Below are 14,710 nucleotides of genomic sequence, written 5' to 3' on the forward strand. Positions count from 1 at the left end.
GAGGATGGTAGTATTTGATCCATTCATTTAATTTTTCTCCTCTCCAACCTATTTTTTTCATATGGTACAAAATGAAATGCATATTAAATGACGAACAGTAATTTAAAATAAATTTTCATACAAGCTCATATTTAAAAAATATTGATAAAGTGTGAAAAAATAAAGTGTGCAAAAAATATAGCACATGAAGTTTAAAATTATAGTCCGTACTTTTCATTTAAATTGTGTTTTTTTTCGTATTTCAAGTTCTTTTGCTGCCTGAAAGGTAGTTTAAAATTGATTAAGTTGGAGTAAAAAGCGTTAGGAAAGTTTAACTCTATGTATCTTCGTTACGATAGCTAATCTACCAAAAATTGTACATCCTAGATTTCTTTTTTCAAATTTTCATTTGGTTTTTATTGATAGGGAGAACTGTTTTTTTTTCTCCTAACATTTAAAGAATCATTTAACACAATCTAGTATTTCTTTTATTTGAGGAATTTGATATACTTTTTTTCCTTACAACACAAGTTTTTTTGAGCTGTTAAGTGTTTGTTCTAAAAGGCTTAAAATTTTGGAATGTAACTAAAAATGCATACAATGTGTTCAGAAAAATAGTAGTTTGATGTAGTGTTTCTAGTTTTGTAGTAACACGTAGCGATGGTTTTGCACAATCAGCGCAAAAATTTTGTGAAGTTTAAATGTCAAATATGGAGTTTAAATATAGTTTGTTGATTTAAAGATCAAATTCAGATAGTTTTGTGTCATGAAATTGATAACAGTCCTCGGCCGGAAGCTTAGCAGGAAAAACCGTATTAAGTGTAGTACGACCATTTTGGATTCTTTTGATATTAATGATTAATGAAAATATTGAGGCTAGTTAGAATATTGTACTATTAATTTTCAAATAGTTAGCAAAGGTCTTTAAAAAATATCTAATAATACCCCAACACTTGCTAAAGTACATTTTCAAGAATATGACGTGTCAATTTTAAAAATTTGATCAATCAACATTAGATGCTTGTTTGAAAATTTATAGTACATACATTTATTAGGGAAAATAGTAAGGGGTTTATAGTAAATTTTACCATAAATATTGCGAATTTTCTAGCAGCCCAGCAATTTTGATGGGATTGTTTTAAATATATTTCATGTTAATTTAAAATATTTCGGTAGGTATATAACATTAAAATATCAATGCATTTGACTAAAATTACGTCAAATTTAAATTTTTCAAAATTTTTGTTTATCAGCCTCATTGGTAGAGCTAGATGTTTCAGTAGGAAACTTTAGGAGAATAGGAGGTGTAGGACGAAATCATCACCCGCAATGCTGGCCAAGCATCTCCCAGGGTTTACCTTTCCCAATTACCTGTTACAAACCTCCCCACGTTTATGGGTGGATCGTAGAGATCTCTGCATCTACTTGTTAAATAAACGTGTCTCACTTAAGTGACTAACATTCCTTCCCCTTTTCCCCACACAGTCCGCAGGGTTCGACCAGGGCACCTTCAACATTCTGTGGGGACTGGTTTTTCAGTTTAAGAGATTGAATAATCTAAGGCAACGAACTGAAAGACTACAGTTTCTATTGAAACTACAGATTAGAAAGTGTAACATCATCTCAAAAGAGAAGGTGGTACAATTTTAAAAACTGTAATTTCACAAAACGGAGAGTTGCTGAGTAGCGCCAACCGAAGTTTTAGGCGACTGTTCATGCGAATGCGAATGCGAATGCGAGTCGGGTTCATTTCGTAAAACCTTTGTCACTAACAGAGACTGTCCGATGGCATGACGATCCGAGAGTGTGTAGTCCCATTAAAGCACAACACTGAGCATACGGCGGCAACTCCAAGAGCAACTCAAGCAAGGCAACTCCCGAAGAGCATATCGCACAAATCTTCTTTCAATTCCTTCAAAACGCGCAATCCACACAGCTTCAAATGGCTACCACACTAGGCTTGCAGATTCTAATGTTGAGCGAACCAAACAGCAGAAGAGAGCTAGCAGGCATTTCGTGCACAGGAGTACTCCACATCCTACATGAAGCATGCACTCAGCCGAAAAGGAAACGTTAAATTCACCTATATTTTCACGTAGGCGCTCATTACGTGAATTTTTGCTCGATTTACGTGAAGCACTTAGAAACTAATGAAAAATCACTTGATATTTATGTGAAATTCACATAGCCGTTTGTTTCCAAAACAAAAACACATCCGATTTACGTGAAAATCCAGTGATCCGCCAATTATAGTTAGGTCGGGTGCATTCTATGTGTTTTTCACGTAAATCTTAATGGCTCATTAAAGTAAAATCGATGTGAAAAAAATATACAGCACAATATGGCGTGGATCCAACGTTGCTGCTGACAGATAGAAAAATTATGGGTGATGGAGAAGCTGAATTTTTGTAAGTAATAAAAACTTTGTTATGTCTTCTCAGAACATTTGTTATTTTTACAGAATTGGAACTGGAGCAGCCAGGACGGCCGAGTTACCACTAAAGGGACACACCAAATGACATTTTCGCGATGATGGTTTGTGTTGAAAAATTAATTGAAGTGAAGTTTAGTTAGTTTAAAAGTGAAAATTTAAAGTTTTGTGATGATCGTGTTTAATTTATCATTTATTCATGATAATAAAAAATTCCCGCAAACTTAAAAAAAAATATTTAAAACATTTATAGAAACTCCCTATATTAAATATTTTAATGAAAACAACGTGAAATGCATGTAGCAGAAGAAATCAAAAACATGTACGCTCCATATGGAATTCACATATAACTCACGCGAGCTCTGTTTGCTACCTGAAATTCACGTAGGTTTTACGTGATTTTCATGGTGGCAAAAATCCATGTACATTTTCACGTAGCGCTCATGTGAAGAATTTTTTCGGTGTGTTTTTATCATTGCAGAACACTGTAAACAGTATGTGACCAAATTTCTGCCTTGTGGTGCCCTGAGGTTGGAATGATGTCGGTTGATTCAGCGGAGCCAATAATGACAGCTAAACGACGGTTTGTTAGGTAGCTCTTGATCCATACACGCAGCCTTTCGGAAAATCCTAAACGTTGTAGCTTTTTGATCAAAATTCACTGACTCAAACGCAGCAGTAATATCAGTATATAATGCATCAATTTGCTTGAAGCCATCGATATTTGATAAACAGAATGATATGAAAACTGCTAGGTTTGAGGTTACCAACTCCGACACGATTAAAACATTACATCGTTGACGATCCTCTCCAAAACCTTTGAGCAGGCAGCTAGCGACGTGACACCTCGATAATTACGCAATGATTTCTTCCAAATGGCAGAAAATTTTTGATGAATGAAGGACTGGTTGAATATGTGAGTGAGTGGCTTTACCAGTACGGCGCTACATCAAGGGCTTACACATCTCTGGATAATAGTGTGACTGCTGCATTGATTTGATCTGTACTAAACGATTGAATCGAAAAAAAAAAACATTGCAAAAGTGAAGCATCGCAGGTAGACCAGACTCCTTTCTTTTGGTGTTAAAGAACTTCCAGAACGATTTTGGAATACGGCGAAGGTCAAATTGTGTGCGATCTAAATAGCGACGATTACAAAAAAGATTATCGACTCAATATCTTGTGGTGGCATCTTTCAATTTTGATTTGATTAACAGGCAGCAAGAGCTACTAAACAGTCGTAGCCATTCCGATCGAAGTTGAGGTCATACCAGGGGCACAGAATTATCAAAAACTGCATTCATAACGGAACAGAATGTACTCACAGCCATATCTACATCAGTACATCTTTGAAGATTCGTCAATCAATTTCGAATTCCGCTCGGTTTTACAACTCAAAATTAGCACGATAGAAGTCACGAGCGGATGCGTCGAAGTCCTCAATAAAAGCTCCAGGATTATGAAACGAAATATAGAATTCAAACAGGGGAAGATGCACGTCCGACGAGCCGAGACGACTGCAGACGCTGGAATCTGCGTGACTGCCACGAAAGGCTCGGGGGTCTCCATTGTGCTTAATCCGTTGGGTACCAGAAAACTATACATGAAATTTACAGTTCGTCTATGGCACCTGATGCAGCTCGGGTTGTTTGAGCAACGAAATACACTCTTTAATTCACGCAAAACCTTGGCAGAGATCTGGCTCGAAGTACCAAATCTTGTATTGTTAAATCGGCTTGAACTCAAGGTTGGGGTTGGAATTGGTGGACGCAAATGAGAACGCTCTAAACTGCGTAGGGTAGAATTTAAACACCAAGGGAGAAAACTTCATCTCGGGTCTGGCCGTAAACCGAAATGGTAGAGGTGCTGAACGCTAGGCTCTAGCCTAGAAGATTTAAACAAACTTACACCACAGACCAACTACCGAACTCCATTGCTGGAACGCTACCAAACCAATAGGGTAACAGGCAAAGTAAAAAGAGCCCGTTCCATGCGGCGCTCTTTTAAAGTTCTCGTGAGTTTGTCTCGTGAGGCCTCCGCCTCTCTGACGTGATTATTTAGTGAAGGCGTTGCTGCTGCCCAGTGAACATAATTTGGCAAAGATGTAACTGAACTCGCCAGTAGATTCTAAACGTATGGCGAACCCATGTCTAACTCAGTTCGCACGTCATATCAAAAATCGACAGAGAATGCAAAAAAGTGAGAGTTAAGGCACCGAACTTAGAATAAAACGGTTGATTCCGGCGACACTCGAAGAATGACGAATATTCCTCTTCGGTTTGCCCTACCAACAGACTAGGGCTCAACCAGACAACCTGATAAGTAATTGAATTTCCCTGATTTTTGGAACTATGCCTGGTTTTGCCTGATCTTTGTGAATGTAATAAAAAATGGGTAGTGAGGAACTGGAAAAAACACCATTGCTGAAGTTAAACAGTGAAAATGTGGTGTAATAAAAGCAATTGAAAGATTCCTTTAAATTCTTATTTAAAAATGGCAGTTAAAGAGAATCTTTCGATTGCTTTGATTCAGAAGAATTATTCAACCAAGTAGGCTAACAACACATATTAGAGTGAAAATGTTGAGCGATGACCAGAAATAAAGGTTATCACTTTGAGCGAAATTTCCGTTACTTTCGTGTAGTCTGATTTAGACTGATTTTTATTTCAACAGTTCCCTGATTTTTGAAAAAAATAATGATGATAACCCTGCCTATCAAGATAAAAGCAACGTGCCTGCGAGAGAAGTCTGTTTGAATCAAACACTCGTACGGTGTGGTCTGTTCGCAGTTTAATCGCGTTTTTTTAAGGAGCGCTTTCCATTGGCTGTCGGCTCATAAGGCAAACACGCGTCCCGAAGTGTATCATACGAGCACGATTCAGATTGTGTTCGTGTGTTTCTCTCGAGGCGTGTCTAAAATTATTTCGTGTTACTCATCCAAGGCACGCATCTCAGTAAGCAAGTCTTTTCAAAATCGACAGAGCTTGCAAAAATTGAGAGTTGAGTCACCGAATTTAGAATAAAACGGTTAAATAATTTCGGCGACACTCCAAGAACGCAAATATTTTCATTCGGTTTGTCCTGCCGGGATACTTAGAGGCAACGAATACGAATGCGTACATGCGAAATCAGTTTGAATCGTACACTAGTACTGCACCGTAGCAGTCGACTTCTTAGGTAGGAAAACACGCGTCTCGAAGGGGAACGTACTAACACGATTCTTGTGTTTCTCTGGAGGGCGTGTCTTAGATTATTTCGTGACACTCACCCAAGGCACGCGTATGGTGTGGTCCTCTCTGCCGATTAGGTGATGCAAAATCGCAGGAGAGATCGTTACGTTCTATCTGACGATTTGTGTTACCTCTCTGCAGATTGATGTTTACTGGGATTGTGTGTTTCTGCCGATTAGATGATGCAAAATTGCCAGAGAGATCGGTACGATCGCTATGGCGATTTGAGTTACCTTTCTGCAGGTTCATGTTATCTAGGAATTTGCAACATCAGATTGGCGAGAGACGAATGCGCTCTATGCGTGACTAGGTAGAGTGCCACGAAATAATCTGATACAGACGCTAAGACCCGCTTCCAGGGATACAGCCGAGAATCTACGAATTTTAAGCACGGATCTTCTACGAATTCTACGGATTCTATGGATTTACGGATCGATGCTCGATATCTACGAGTTTTAAGCATTTCTACTGATTTTACATTTTTCTACGGATTGTCGGAAAAATATATAGGGAATTGGCGGCTAAACGGAAAGTTTACCTCACGGCCAAAAAAAAGGTCATGAAGTTTCATTTTGCCAAAATGTGTACATTTTTTTGTTTTCGTCAAACCTATGGATTTGAGCGGTTTGCAATATGCCAACGCTGGGTAGTTGGTTTAGTTTAATGTTATGCTCGATGCCTCAATTCTTAAAATTGTGCATGTTCTGTCGAAATATGAAAGGACTACACGAACCGGAATGGAGCTTTGCAATGTGATTTTTGAATCAACGAACTCTATTTGAAGAGAGTTGTAAATATATTCTTGTTTCAGATGCATGTTTGTCCTGTCTGGATCTATAAGTACGTTTACTATTGTTTAAGCCAGGTTGAACTAAGCCAATAATCACATAGTGATATTTTGGCAACTTAAGTCAACTTTTTGCTAAGTGACCCTAAGGGAATTGTGAATAAAGTTTTTCTACAACTTGATTAACAGCGGAATTTTATTATAATTTATAATTGAAAATAGATTTTTTTAGATTCATATGCAATTCATTAATACTTTCTTTTATTCAGCTTTTCACTTTAAATTCAAAAAGTATAGTAGGTAGTTAAAAACTTATAATTGAACTTAACAAAATGGAAATTGTTAAAAAATTCAAAGAAGTCAAACGGTCAGGAAAAAATGTTCGATTATTTTGCTCGGAAGTCCACCACTCACCTATACAGAAAAACCACTCAGCAGCCGAAAGCCTGTGAAAATATTTCCGGCCCAAAACAGCTGAAAGATGTGACACGCGAAATGTACATTCATACGTAGGTACGAATATGCGCTCGTTCTACTATTTTATTAGTATTTATGCTCGGCGACCACAATAAAGGGGGGGAAACCGTTCTGTTTTCCACCTTTCATTGAGCTGTTCGCTCCAGTTTGGATGATTTATGGTCCTCCACGCAGGGTTCACTCGATCAGAATTGAATATTTCCATTCACTGGTAATTTGTTTCAATTGAGCCGGATTGAAAATGAATATTGGAAAAAAAGTCTGGTTGAGATTTTGAAACAAATGAATTGATTTAAAAACCTTCTAATTCAAAAATGTTAAATTTAAAGATTTCACTAACTTCTGTCTAATCTTCTATACTTCTAAATATTAATTAATATTTATGTTCAAATTTTTTGTACATATTTATTTTGAAATATTCAAAATCAAAACTCCAAATGTAGCTTGAGCTGAAAATATTAGAACTATTTTTGTATTCAGTTTGAAAAATTTCAAAGTTTCAAAAATTGAATAACGTAGGGAAACTCTGACAGCTTAAACTGTTAATAATTTTTCTAAACACTAATCATACCGACACATTGTATTGGGGTGGCAGTGGATGTATGGGAAAAAATTCATTATCGAATATAAAAACCGACCATATACATTTTGTAGATTGGCCCAAAAAACTGACTTGTGCAAAATTTCATCTCAATCGGAATTTACCAAAGGAGGAACCCACGAGAAATAAAAAAAAGGAGTTTAAATTCTGAAGCCAAAGGAATTAAAGACGCTTTAAAAGTCGAAATCTGTTGTTATCTCGAAATTACATACCTATCTACTTTGTACATACATACCTATTCATACCGCCAGCGGTCAAATGACGGCAAACACCTTTTTCGCTAAAATTTCTTTGTTTCTCAACCGATTTCTACTCAATTTTAAGTTTTGAAAAGCTTATAATGAGTTAAAATATGATTCTCAGACAATTTTTAGCAACAATAGTTTATTTCAAAGTATTTCAAAGTTAATTTTTTTTTTAAATATGCTTCAGATAAATGGCTGTAAATCAGTTTTTAGTGCTCGAAAAAAATTCCATTTAGTGCTTGATGAAGCTGAAGTTAGAAACTATATGTTGCACAAAATTTCTATTGCCTATTACTAATTTAGATCAATGAAAGGTTTATTCGTCTGTCAGTGTCATCGAGGCTGATTTAATCAAAGCTCACTTCAACTCACAGAGTAATCAGCAAACATGTCAGATTGATTCAACAAAACCGGATTCCTCAACTGCTGATTGCTTGAATGGGTCGATGCCAGTTTGATTTGAAAAAGATTGATTCATTGTTTTGATTTGGTCTTAGGAAGCGCAGGTTTTTGGAACTAAGAATTGGCTTAGAAAGCGCACATTTTTAGTACTGTTACAGCTGATTGTTTGCTTTGATTTGGCCTTCCTGTGGAAAAAGACGAAATTGGCTTAGAAAGCGCAGACATTCAAGGCTGCTGCTAATGCTTGTTTGTTTTGAATTGGCCATCCGATGAAAAAAGACGGAATGGCTTAAGAAGCGCAGATTTTTAAGACTATTGCTGATTGGTGACTGTTTGTTTTGATTTGGCCTTCCGGTGTAAAGAGACAGAATTTGCTTAAAAAAGATGATTTTAAAGACAACTTCTGCCGATTGTTTATTTTGATTTGACCTTCCGGTGGAAAAAGGCTTACGAAATTGGCTTAGGAAGATCAGTTGTTTAAGGTTACTGCTGCTGATTGTTTATTTTGATTTGGCTATCCGGTAGAAAAACACGGAATAGTTTGGAAAGCGCAAATTTTTAAGGCTGCTGTTGCTGATTGTTTGTGTTGATTTGGCCTTCTGGTGGAAAAAGACAAAATGGTTTTGGAAGCACAAATTTTTAAGGCTGCTGATTGTTTATTTTGATTTGGCCTTCCGGTGGAAATAACGTATTGGCTTTAGAAGCGCAGGATTTTAAGGCTTCTGCTGATTGTTTGTATTGATTGGGCATCCCGGTGAAAAAAGAAGGAATTGGCTTAGGAAGCGCAGGTTTTTAAGGCTGCTACTGCTGATTGTTTGTTCTGATATGGCCTTTCGGTTCGGAAGGCTGTTTCTAAGAAAACCTCAAAATAATCGAACAGAACTGATAATGAAAACCAGTTTATCTCTTGTGTTACACTTAGCGATAAATACGACAAAGAGATACCTAAGTTCTCATCTGTTTCCATTGATGAAACTCGCTACACGTTATTATTTCTCGGTCAATCCACCAACGAATGAAAAAATATCAATCACCACGAACTGAAGAAAACCGTCGGAATCGATGATTACAACATCAGAATGGGCCAACTAAAATAGCTAAATTCAAAACATCTCGGGCTGAACGTTAGAGAAAGCACTCGTATGTAGGTGACGCAAATTAGTGTCACGAGTTCGCCAGTATAAGCCTGTTAGTATCTGAAGATATTAGTTTTGCTCCGATTTAATTTTTTGAACCGTCTAGTGAAACGGTTTTACTTGTAGATGACGAAAATTAGTGTCGCGAGTTCGCTTATACAAGCTACCGGTATTAGTACTGTGAGATATAGTATGTAACTCATAAAGTCTGTTTCACGTCGAATTTGGTCGCATCTTTTCATTTACTGCAGCGCCCCTAGTTGTCATATCACGAATCTATTAACAGTGTTTTTTTGCCAGTAGCAGCAGCATCCCTCTTGCTCTTGACTCAATCGATGGGTTGAGTGCATGCACGGCTTGAGTCGTTGAAGCCGTTACGCAACTCCTCCATAACTAATTTCCTTTCTCTGGCTCACCCGGAACAACCGGAAACTTTCATACCTTTTCTGGAAGATTACTAGCTCGGAGTTCTGCTGTGTTGGTTTCGATTTTGGGTTCGGGTGGACTCCGGCATAAATGCCCATAAATACTGGGGTATTTGTGTGGCTTTGGCCTAAGGTAAATCAGTTGATTTCACACAATGAAATATGGATTCCCATTCAGACCGCAATGCATCATGCTGGCAGTGCTGAAAATATGTCGAACAGATTGAAATATTTTACAAACGGAATTACTTGACACTTTGTTGGCGCTCGAGTTGAAAGAGTTGGAGATTTTATACGATTATCGAAGTCTGTTCAATTGAAGAGTGGATGAAATGAACAATGTTTTAAGTTATTCAATCTGCGACTGAGTGTTTTTCTAGCCTTTTGTGAACTATGAGCTAAAGTCTGTTTCACATAGAATCTGGTCGCATCTTTTGATTTACTGCAGCGCCCCTAGTTGTCACATCGCAAATCTATTGACGATGTTTTGATCCGGATGGTTTGTTTACTTAGTGGTGAAAATTTCATCAAGATTGAAGCAGTCAGTCAAAAGTTATCGACGATGGAACGCGAAAGGCGAGAAAAAAATTCTGCACACTCACGTAGAGAAACCGACGTGATCAGGGGTAAAGATCGCGAAATTCCTGAAATATCCTAAATCGACTGTAAATTCGGTACTGCAACGTTACCGGGAGACCCTAACGGTGGATCGAGCAAAATAAACCAGGCGTAAAAGTGGAACATATGACCGGAAGCTGCGAGCAAAGGTGATTCGATCAGTTAACAATAATCATGGAATCTCCTTGCGTGATTTGGCGAAAAAGGTCAAGACGAACCACTGTACAGCTCGACGAATTTGTTTACGAGAAAGCTTGCGGTCGTACCATGCAAGCAAACACCTCAACAGGACGCTGAAACAAAACCTGGTTGCCAAACCCAGGGCAAGGAAGTTGTACGAGCAAGTGTTGACCAAGTACAACGGATGCATTTTGATGGACGACGAAACTTACGTCAAAATGGATTTTGGACAAATACCCGGTAATAAATTTTACCTTGCGAAGCGTAAAGGGAATTTTGCGGGTAGATTCAAGTTTGTTTTCGCAGATAAATTTGCTCGTAAGTTGATTATTTGGCAAGGGATCTGTAGTTGTGGGAAGAAGACTAAAATTTTCATCACTGGGGACACAATGAATGGAAATGTTTACAAAGAAGAATGCCTCCAGAAGAGGGTTTTGTCATTCATTCGGTCCCACAAAGGTCCGGTGAAGTTCTAATCAGACCTGGCAAGCTGCCACTACAGCCGGGATGTCGTTAAGTAGTATAAGGAGAACAAGATCGATTTTGTTGAAAAAAGTATCAATCCGCCAAACTGTCCGGATTTTCGTCCCATCGAGAAATATTGGGCAATAGTTAAGGGAAAACTGAAGAAATGTGGCAGAACCATGAAAAAATCCGCTTAAATGGAAAAGTGGTGGAACAAGATGGCGGATGAGGTTACCAGCTCAGTTCTGTTCAGAAAATAATGGGTGGTATCACAAAAAAAGTTCGAATATGCATCCGAAAAGCTGACAAATGATTTTTTTGTATTTTTTTTCCTTAAAATGCAATAAAAACTTAACAAAATGACATTTTTATTTTTTATGTACGTTATTTTTTTTGCAGAGAAATGATCTATTTTATCTGACCAGATTATATGTGAAACAGACTTCAATGAGTTTAGCTCCCTATCCCTCTAGTGAAAGATTCCCAAATATTAAGTTAGGGAATAACAATAGAAATTGCAATAGGTATTGCATAACTACATTGCATGAAACCTTCGCGAGGCCCCAATAGTGATGTCAATTGAATTTGTAGTTTTTTAATGCTTTAAACCACAAATATCCCTTTTGCAAATATGATACGAAGATACGACCTGTACAAAATATTCAATTATCTCATACAAACATAAAAGTTATAATTTTTACATGTAAACGTGACTATAAAATTCTGCAAAAAATCATGGATAAGTTTTGAACCAAAACAAAGCTTTTCAGACCCTAGGGTTTGAAAAATTTAAAAATGACCCCAAATCGACTCATTCTATTGTAGAATTTACCAACTTACAGATAGGTCCAATCTTCAAACTTTCGTGATCATGTTTTTGTATTAAGAAATAATCGGTTATTGTGCGTATTAAGGCAATCAACCCCTACTGAACCCTGTCTTGTCAACGTCATCTTCTAAATATGACGAAAGCATTCACAAGACCAAACAACACACACACACACTCCTCCCCCGCATCTTCCGGGGGATGTCTAAATCTACTGCGCAATCAAAAAACGTTTCCGCCTAATTCATAAGTAAGTTACCACCATCAGTAGCTACAAAATGTTTCACGTAAAAGGCTGCTACTAAACAAAGCCCACGGTTTCTGGCTAATCCGACAGGTGATATTGATTGACACCGCAGCGGAGTGTACATTATGGTCTCATTAGCATTCGTCGCCAACTTTAGCCGTCGACCTAAGTTACATCTAAGAGAAGCAAATCTTCATAAGGGCGGATGATTGGCTGACTGGCTGGTTTTGCAGCAACGAGGGCTGACTGGAAGCCTCCGGGGAGCGCCAAATCGGTACATGATTTGTTGAGTGTCTGCTGGAAATTTACTACCCCTATACTTAGTTAGTGGCTTCGGCTAGCTTAGAGTGGGTGGCGTGGCTCCTGGGCGGCTCAAGAGCTTATGACAACATGGGAAGATTAGAGCGACGAGCTTCCATTGGCACGGCACGGCACCTTACGAGACGAACGCGTTTAACCGATGCTGGTTTTGGGTGTGATTTGTTGGGCTGCGCTCTGGTGGGTTGGCAAAGCTCCCAGCAGTCATCCTGAGTCCGCTTCGCCGAGATTTTGCTTATGCCAGGAAGCGCTGCGAAGGAACAAAATAATTAATGGATGATTTATGGGTTTACGCGGATAATCATTACGTAGGGTGCTCGAAGTTATAAGTATGTAGGTGCGCTACTAACACGGGATCTGAGGCAAAGGTTTTGACCTACTCATAAATTTTAGCTTCGATTACAAGGAGAGTAGTGGGTGATGGGTAAAATATTGAAAAAAAAGTCGAATTCCGAAAATTGACCTTTGTAAAACATGTACATTGCCCAAAAAACTGACCCTAAAAAGCTCAATCTGACTTGATTTTGGGATCCATCAAAGCGCTCAAAGTTTTGCTTTTACCCAAAAAATTACCCAAGGGAAGACCCAAGGAAATCACAAAAATCAATATTTTAGTTTTGATGCCAAAATGACTTAGATTCACGCATTTCTAAGTTAGTTGAAAATAAAAATTTCATAATGATTCATTTATCCATTGAAAAATGATCAAAACTTAATTGTTGTTCTATGGATAAAAGGTAAACAAGCGCAACGAAGCAATTAACAAGGCTTATTCTGAAATTTGACAGATCGAATCACCTTCTATTTACTCCCGTCAATATGTTCGACCGACCGACTCATTAACAGTGATGAATATCACCCTTAAAAAAGTAAGCCCGTTTTTGAAGCCTAATAACTTTTTAATCTTAATCCTTATCGAAATGCAGTTTTCCGATAAAATATAAGTCATAGTTTAGGCTTTGAGAAAAACCAAATTCAAAAGAAATTTTCCGAAGGGAACCAAAGTTTTTAAGGAAAACTGGTTTTTGATGTTTCCCCCGAACAAAATGTCCCAAAATCCCATACAAACTTCAGACTCGTTAAACAATCCTTCCCTGGGATCCGGCCTGGTCCAAATTTGACATGAGATCTTCACAGGTTTTGAATTTCCCATACAAATTTTGGGCAGTCTAGTGTACACTAGGACGTTTAACACCCAATGATTGCAAAGGTTGCTTTGAGAGCAAGTTCACTCGTGTTGCGAGAAAGTGGTAGAAAATTTGACACTTGTAGCATATTTTGAAAATTCTACCATGCAAAAATGTTTTCAAGATCTTTGGGCGTTGTATTTTTTTTACAGTACAGTAGTTTTTCGATTTTATCACGCTCAAAAAAAATTTCACCGTGAATATGGCGAAACCGTGAATTTGGCGAAACTAAAATTTAAAGTGGAAAAACATATTTTTATCGTCTTAAATGATTGATTATAACGCATTATGTAGCGCATACTCTTTGGATCAATCAATTTTGATCATAAGATGTTTACTAACATTAATTACTACATAAGTTGACTATACACTATACACTATACACTAAAGTTGCCAGAATTTTTTTCACTACCATCCGGCCCTAGCAATTCCGGGCATTTTTTCAAAAAAACCTGGCAAAATCCGGACATGGATTACAATTTTTCAAATCCAAAATCCGGGCAAAAACCGGGCAAAATTAAGGTGTTATTATATATAAAAGCAAAGAAAAAATGCAAGAAAAAATAAAATTAATATTTTATTAATTTAGTTGCAGACTTCCAACAACTTTTTGGATCACCTAAATATTTAAAGGTTTATAAAAGTAAATTAGCAAAATTATTTGAAACAACCGTTGAAAATTTCCATACTGATAATCGATTTTGCTTAAACGTACTCAAAAACTTTGTTTTTTTTTGGTTTCTTTGTGAAAATTGTGAAAAAATCCGGGCAATATCCGGACTTTTTTCACGATATCCGGGCAACCGGGCCAGACCGGACTTTCTCGAAATTTTGCATCAAATATCCGGGCAAACCCGGATGAAACCGGGCAATCTGGCAAGCTTACTATACACAAATTATTGATTTCAATTCAAATTACTCTTCCACATAGCAATTTAAAGATTTATTCTTGACAAAAAGCATTTTATCAGCCAATTAAAGTGAATTATTTAGTTTTTATGAAAATTCAACAGTCGTTGTTTCTTACGTCAATTTAAAAAAAATCCAAAGAAAACTGTATCACAAAATTATCTTCTGCCAATTAATGATTTTAATATTTTCATTCTCACTTCACATTAATCTTTGATGAACTGAAAAAGTTACCTTTTTGTAAAAT

Source organism: Uranotaenia lowii, chromosome 2 (assembly GCF_029784155.1).
Source record: "Uranotaenia lowii strain MFRU-FL chromosome 2, ASM2978415v1, whole genome shotgun sequence".
Lineage (NCBI taxonomy): Eukaryota > Metazoa > Arthropoda > Insecta > Diptera > Culicidae > Uranotaenia > Uranotaenia lowii.